Genomic DNA, 7326 nt, shown 5'->3' on the forward strand with positions numbered 1-7326 from the left:
TACAGAGTCCATGACCTTAAGGCCCACCACAGAGTAACCCCATCTTACCAGTGTGGCCCAATCTAGAACTTCTCTCCCAGAAGATCCTGCTCTTCCATGAAACATGATTTCACACACTACATGAGTCATGCTGGGTGACTGCTTCTTCACACATTTCCTCAGACCATTTCTTTTCCATGTATGAATTTATCTTTTCTTCTCCATCACACTTTCAATAATAGAATATCTTTCATTTCAGCAAAGACTTATATATAGAAAGGTCATTACATTATTTATTTATAATAGCAAAAAGAAATTACGAAATAAATGCCAATAATGAGAATTGATTGAATTAAAACATATCCACATAATGAAACATTATGGTGCATTAAAATCATATTTTTTTTGCTCTAAATTTTCATCTTTTTGTCTTTTTTGTCTTTTTTTCTTTTGCTTTGTACTTTGAAATAATTCTAGACTTATTTTAAAAAGCCACAAGAATATTGCATGGAGTTTCTCTATATATTCCTCATTCATCTTCCCCAATGTTAACATCTTATCTACCTATAGTACTATTACCTAAATGAGGAAGTTAACATTTATATGGCATTAACAAATCTACAGACCATACTTGAATTTCACCAATTGTTCTGCTAGTGTTCTTTTTCTGGTCTAGGATCTACTTCAGAATCCTGAGTTGAAGTTAATGTCATGACTCCTTAGTCTCCTCCATTTAAGGACAGTACCTAAGTATTTCTTTGTTCTTCATGAACTTGACATTTTGAAATATACTGGCCAGTTATATAACTAAATTAGGGATATGCTTTCTTATAACTAGATTAAGGAAATGCATTTGGAAGTAGAAGATCTAGCTATGTCCTATTACTAGAGATTAAAAAATGATATTTTACAGAAAATTAATGGCAAAGAAAAATGCTTAGACTATACTTTTAAATAAATTAAGAACATTACAACCTCTGTATTTTATGTGTTTATAATGTTGGAAACAAATGTATGTATATAGGAAAATTACAAGTTGTGGAAAGGTCAACAATAGTTATCTCTACATTATAAGAGAATTTTTTAGTGACTTTAGAAAATATGTGTGTGCTTTCTTCCCAATTTTATCTAATAAAAACATTTTCATAATCAGAATTGGAAAAATATAAACTTGACTTGAATGATGCCTTTTCTGTAATATTTCCTAATCCCTATGGCTGGAAGTTTCTGTCTTCTATTTCTTTGCATCTCATGTATGGTCTGTATTGTATATTTTCTCTACTACAGTTAATTTTGCTCCTCTTTGCTAGAACATTATCTCTTTGATGGCAAAGAGCATAGCTCATTCAAAGTTAAACTCTCTCCAGCATGTTACCAAGTGCCTTATACACAGAACTCATCAAAAAGTATTCATTGACTAAATTATTTATTTATGTAATTTCCATTTGAAATGCATCTTCTGGTATCCCACCAGTTTAAGAAAAACAATTGTCAAAGCCCCCCTTTTATCATTACATATGTATGTCTAATATGTTCATTTTCTATAAGCCAGTAAAAGTCTTTAAAGGATAAAAAAAAATACTAACAAAAAACTCATCAGTTAACTAAATGTGTTTTAGTGGCCATATAAGAATACAAGTTAAACAAAAGAAATGTGTGACTGTTAGCATGAGAGGAAAAGATTAAGTCAGCATCATCTCTAATTCTTTTCAGCATTCTTCTCCCAATGAACTTCTTTCTATCCTATCTCAATCCAGTGGTCGGCAAACTGCGGCTCGAGAGCCACATGCAGCTCTTTGGCCCCTTGAGTGTGGCTCTTCCTAAGCCTTAGGAATACCCTAATTAAGTTAATAACAACGTACCTACCTATATAGTTTAACTTTAAAAAATTTGGCTCTCAAAAGAAATTTCAATCGTTGTGCTGTTGATATTTGGCTCTGTTGACTAATGAGTTTGCCGACCCCTGGTAGAAGGTTATTTTTAAGGAAGCAACTGATTCATGACATCTACGTGAGCAAAGCATTCATAAAATGCAGCTTGCCAATATTTCTGCTGTGTGACTGAAATGGCTGCCACAGTCATTCATAAGTAGTATTTGCTTGAATAGGGTGTGAAATGATGCCCCTCCCTTCTTCCAGGTGCAATGATTCTGGGCAGGTAACAACATTGCCTTTCCTCTGAGCAAGCATTTCCGTGAGCCACACACCAGTTCAGAAAGTTATGGGCTTTACAGTAAAGTATTTTGAATTATGTAGCATAGTTTAGAAGTTAAATAATCTATGGGTGTCATTCTAGAAGAAAGCCATGATAACTTGATTTTAAAAAACACATACATTTTAAACTTGAACTGGTGAATATACAATACAATATACAGATGATGTATTATAGAATTGTACCCCTGAAACCTACATACTTTTATCAGCCAGTGTCACCCACAATATATTCAATTAAGAAGACCCACATTTTAAGATTCTATCTTATGTTTTTTGACTACTGGAATTTAGCATATTGCTTAAAAAATATACATTATTAGGGCAATATATCATCCTAAACCCTTTATTTGTCTAGTGTCCTTACAAAGTTAACCAGAATTTTTCAGAAAACAAAACAAAACCTTTCTTCCAAAAGCCTTGAAAACAAACCTTGAAAGATGAAAGCCAATTCTTCGACTGAAAACATTTGTAAAGTATTTGGTTAAAACACAGGCCCAGCCGGAGATTTAATAGACTAATGTGCATCACGTGTTTGAGAAAGAAATATGACACCCAGTGTTTCACAAATATCAATTGACCAGAAAACCATATTTTAAAAGCATATTAAGTTCTCCAAGAGAATAAAACTTCAGAAGTGTTGGACAACATATGTTCTTATTTACTCCAAACTGTATGGACATTTAGAAATGTTTAATCCCACTTAAATCCTCATGGAGGGTTCATTAGCTCCTACTAGAAAGCACTAGTTAAAAGAAAGAAAGAATCTTCTTATTCTGTGCCTGAACGGCCCACTTTTAACATTATTCAATCAGCCCCAAGTTACTTCTCTGGGGTAATAGGACCTTCCACGTCATGGCACTTCATAGGGCAAGCTGGGGTTTTATTTGAGTGCAGAACTTCTGAATGACCAGTTTCATCGGTTAGATATGTCGAGGATTTTGTTTATAATAATTCTTCCTGGGCTTCTAGCAAAATCTCTAGTGGTACTGAATATGGCCTTAGTCACACTCTTGCTTTCCCAGGTGATTTTTTAAAGAGGGTGGAACGATGAGGTAAGGAGGACGCCCTAAGCATGAGAACATAGGCAGGTAGAGCCTGCTTGACAACTGTCTCAATAATTCTGAGTTGTGGAAAGGAAATTCCTGCCCTGCCCATGACTGCCAGAATCACAGATTTAAGAAGACAGTTTAGAAAAGCTGCTTTGTCTTTGAAAAAACGTCTCCTGTTACTCACTAAGGGGAAACCCAGAGCAAATGCCAAGACTCTGCATTGCTAAAATAATCATCTGCCACAGGGAATTCCATCAGGGGATCCAAGAACTGGGATGACCAAGCATTTTGGGAACATATTTAAACAAAAAGGAAGATAACTTCCTTACTTACCATAGACACTGAATGCCCCCTCTGAGTCTAGTTACTAGAGGCCCAGTGCACGAAATTCATGCATGCGTGGGTAGGGTCCCTAGGCCTGGCTGGCGATCAAGGCCAATCTGTGGGGTGACCAGCAGGGCAATCGGGGGGCCCCTGTTGGCACCCTCCTTGAAGGCAATTGGTGGGGCGATTGGGGGCAGTGCCAGTCTACTTGCCAGCTGGCCCCAGCCCGCTTACTGTCTGGCCCCGCCCCTTGCCACCACCGATGATCGCCTCCCTCTGTGGGGCGATCAGCGAGGCAATTGGGGGGTCCCTGCTGGCACCCACCTTGGCTGGCCTGGGGCCTGCAGGCTGGGGGCAGCTCCTGCATTGAGCATCTGCCCCCTGTGGTCATTGCACATTATAGTGACCAGTTGTTCCACTGGTCATTTGGCCATTTGGTTGATTTGCATATTAGGCTTTTATTATACAGGATTATATATATACTAGAGGCCCGGTGCACAAAAATTTGTGCACTCGGGGGGGAGGGGGGGTCCCTCAGCCTGGCCTGTGCCCTCTAGCAGTCTGGGACCCCTCGGGAGATAACGACCTGCTGGCTTAGGCCTGCTCCCGGGTGGCAGAGGGCAGGCCCAATCCCTAGGTGCAGCCCCTGGTCGGGCTCAGAGCAGGGCCGATTGGGGGGTTGGGGCGCCGTCCCCTGTCACACTCAAGGCAGGGTCGATGGGGAGGTTGTGGAGCAACCCCCTGTCACACACAGAGCAGGGCCCATCAGTGGGGTTGGGGCTCTGTACCCTGTCACGCACAGAGCAGGGACCATCAGGGGGTTGGGGTGCTGCCCTCTATCACCCACAGAGCAGGGCGGATCAGGGGGTTGGGGCGCCACCACTCTCACACTCAGGGCAGGGCTGATGGGGAGGTTATGGCTCTACCCCGTCACACACAGAGCAGGGCCGGGGGCGGGGGGGTTGGGGCGCCGCACCCTGTCACCCACAGAGCAGGGCCCGTGGGGGGAGGGGAGCTCCCCCCTATCAGGCACAGAGCAGGGCTGATAGGGAGGTTGTGGCCCCGCCCCCTGTCACACACAGAGCCGCAGGGCAATCAGGGGGTTTGGGCGATGCCCCCTGTCACGCTGATCCCTGTGCTGGGAGGCATGTTACCCTTTTACTATATAGGGTAGAGGCCTGGTGCACGGGTGGGGCCGCCTGGTTTGCCCTGAAGGGTGTCCTGGATCAGGGTGGGGGTCCCCACTGGGGTGCCTGGCCAGTCTGGGTGAAGGGCTGAGGGCTGTTTTCAGGCTGGGGGTGACTGAAGCTCCCAACCGCTCCTTTTTTCCTTTTTTTTTTTTCTTTTTTTATTCTGGGCCAGCTTTAGCTTGAGGCTTGGCTCCAGCTCTTAGGCCTCCGAGGCTGAAAGTAGGTTTCTGGCCTTTGCTTACAATGTTGTGAATCTGCTGGCTGAAGTCCGGTGGTATTTGTTACAGAGTTTCTTAAACTGCCTGCTCAGAGGCAGCTGCAGGCGGGGAACGTTGGTTTCCTCAGTCACTGAGGCAACCAAGCCTCATGTTAGTTTCAAGCTGCCTGGCTGCCGGCCGCCATCTTGGCTGACAGTTAATTTGCATATCTCGCTGATTAGCCAATGAAAAGGGTATCGGTCGTACGCCAATTACCATGTTTCTCTTTTATTAGATAGGATAATATATAATCTTCAAAGCTATCACCCTGATAAAGACACTTATTCAGTTAAATAAAATATCTTTAAATAATTCAACAGTGTATACATTCAAAAATAATCTGTTGATTATTATTCCAACAGTGTTTAGAGTATACATACTACAGAATTTACAGATGTCTATAATAGTTTGTAGATTATTACATATATTGCTTTTTCAAGAAATACCATTAATAAAAATGCATGATGTACAATATCCCATTAGAACAAGAAAAAGAATAGATTTATAAGATAAAACATCTTTTAGGCTTGACTGTTCATTGAAATCACCTGGAGTGGGATTCATTGAAAAACAAACCCAACACTCTTCTCTGCAACATGTTCTGAGTTTTCAAAGGTTCAGAGTCAAGTATCTTTTAGTCATTCCCCAGCATAACAGGACACATAAGCTTGCTCTCCCTCTCTTGAGGAAGTCTGATCCTCTCCAGTGCTTTATCTGGAAAGTACTTTCTAAGACAAGATGTAGCCATGCTGGTTAAGTTCTTCCCACTGCCCACTTTGCACCTGCTGCAGCCATACAGGTTGGCACCTTGTGGCACCACACCCAGGGTAAGCACTGCCACCCACTTCACTCTGAAGGAGAAGAGAGCCCTGAAGGTGAATATCACCCACAGCACTGGACAGGCAACAAGTCCTGACCAGAATATTCTTGACTTGGCCTCTAATCAGTTTTATTTTCTTGGGGGGATGCCTTCTTGGACTCAAACACCCAATGGCTTTTTCCATCTTCATCCATGTGATTCTATCAATGCACACCAACCATCAGTTTACCTGTGACATGCTTGACTGCACAAAGTCACATGACAAGGTAATTGTCACCATGAAGGCAACAATTCATGGAGAATATGGAGTACAATTACATTGACTAGAAAGCATGAATGAGAAAATGATGCCACTTGGTGTCTGATTTTGAATTTTGGGGGTCTATTAGCTGTTTCTGCTTCTGTATCAAACAGTGCAACATTTTCAGTGTCCTCATTACTGTCTTACTGAAACATGGAGACCCTGTGCCAACTCTGAAATACAGGTTCAGCAAAAGTAGGTTTGCATGCCGAAACTGGTTTGGCTCAGTGGATAGAGCGTCGGCCTGTGGACTGAAAGGTCCCAGGTTCGATTCCGGTCAAGGGCATGTACCTGGGTTGCGGGCACATCCCCAGTAGATGTGCAGGAGGCAGCTGATCAATGTTTCTCTCTCATCGATGTTTCTAAGTCTCTATCTCTCTCCCTTTCTCTGTAAAAAAATCAATAAAATACATTTTTTTAAAAAAGTAGGTTTGCAGTTGTTTGTATGGAAAATAATACAGTAATTAATAAATAATTAATTTTTGTCCCACCATGTAGATCCAAAGTACTAAGTTTGTAAACATAAAGACTCAGGTAATATTTTACATAGCAGGTGCCAATTCCATTAGTCTTAAGGATATATTGTATGTTGATTCACTCAATACCCATTTTTACACCCTTTTTCCAATGCCACTTTCCTAGAATCCCTCACAAACACCTCTGACCAGTAACACAATTACCACCAATGAGACCAAAGGCAATATTTAATGGGGACTTGTGGCAAAGCTTTTTGCTCTCATGGTTAAGGCTTTGCTCTCTTTTCCACTTTTGCTTATTTGTTTTCTAGTCTGGGCTATGTAAAGTATAGCCTAACTGAACTAGCCATAATGCCCGACATTAGAGAACACAGATATTTTCCTTGACATCTTGAATCTCTAAACACCAGTCCTACCCATCTGATTGATTCTTGCTGCAAGGGAAGAAGTAAATCCCTATTTAATCAAAACCCTGTAGATTGTTTTGTGTGTGTTTTTCTCTTTTGCAGGTGAATACTTCTAACTAATCCATAGGAGGAGAGGAGAGGTCACTTCTAAAGGATATATTGTGAATATAAGAAAAAAAATCCCCAGGGAATCCCCAAGTTAAAAGGCTGCGAGTCTAGAATAGACAGTATCATCTGAGAAGTCCACAGGTACAGTAAAAGAGGAACTTGGTGAAAATGGTTTTGTGGACAACAAAGGAAGAAATGGTTT

The 7326-nt window shown here is 41.4% G+C and overlaps 1 pseudogene; it reads right to left on the reverse strand.

Annotated features, from left to right (window-relative positions):
• Positions 1-5650: 5650 nt before the first annotated feature.
• LOC132237609 (Golgi apparatus membrane protein TVP23 homolog B-like) lies at positions 5651-6288 on the reverse strand (annotated as a pseudogene).
• Positions 6289-7326: the final 1038 nt, after the last annotated feature.

Source organism: Myotis daubentonii, chromosome 6 (assembly GCF_963259705.1).
Source record: "Myotis daubentonii chromosome 6, mMyoDau2.1, whole genome shotgun sequence".
Taxonomy (NCBI): Eukaryota; Metazoa; Chordata; class Mammalia; order Chiroptera; family Vespertilionidae; genus Myotis; species Myotis daubentonii.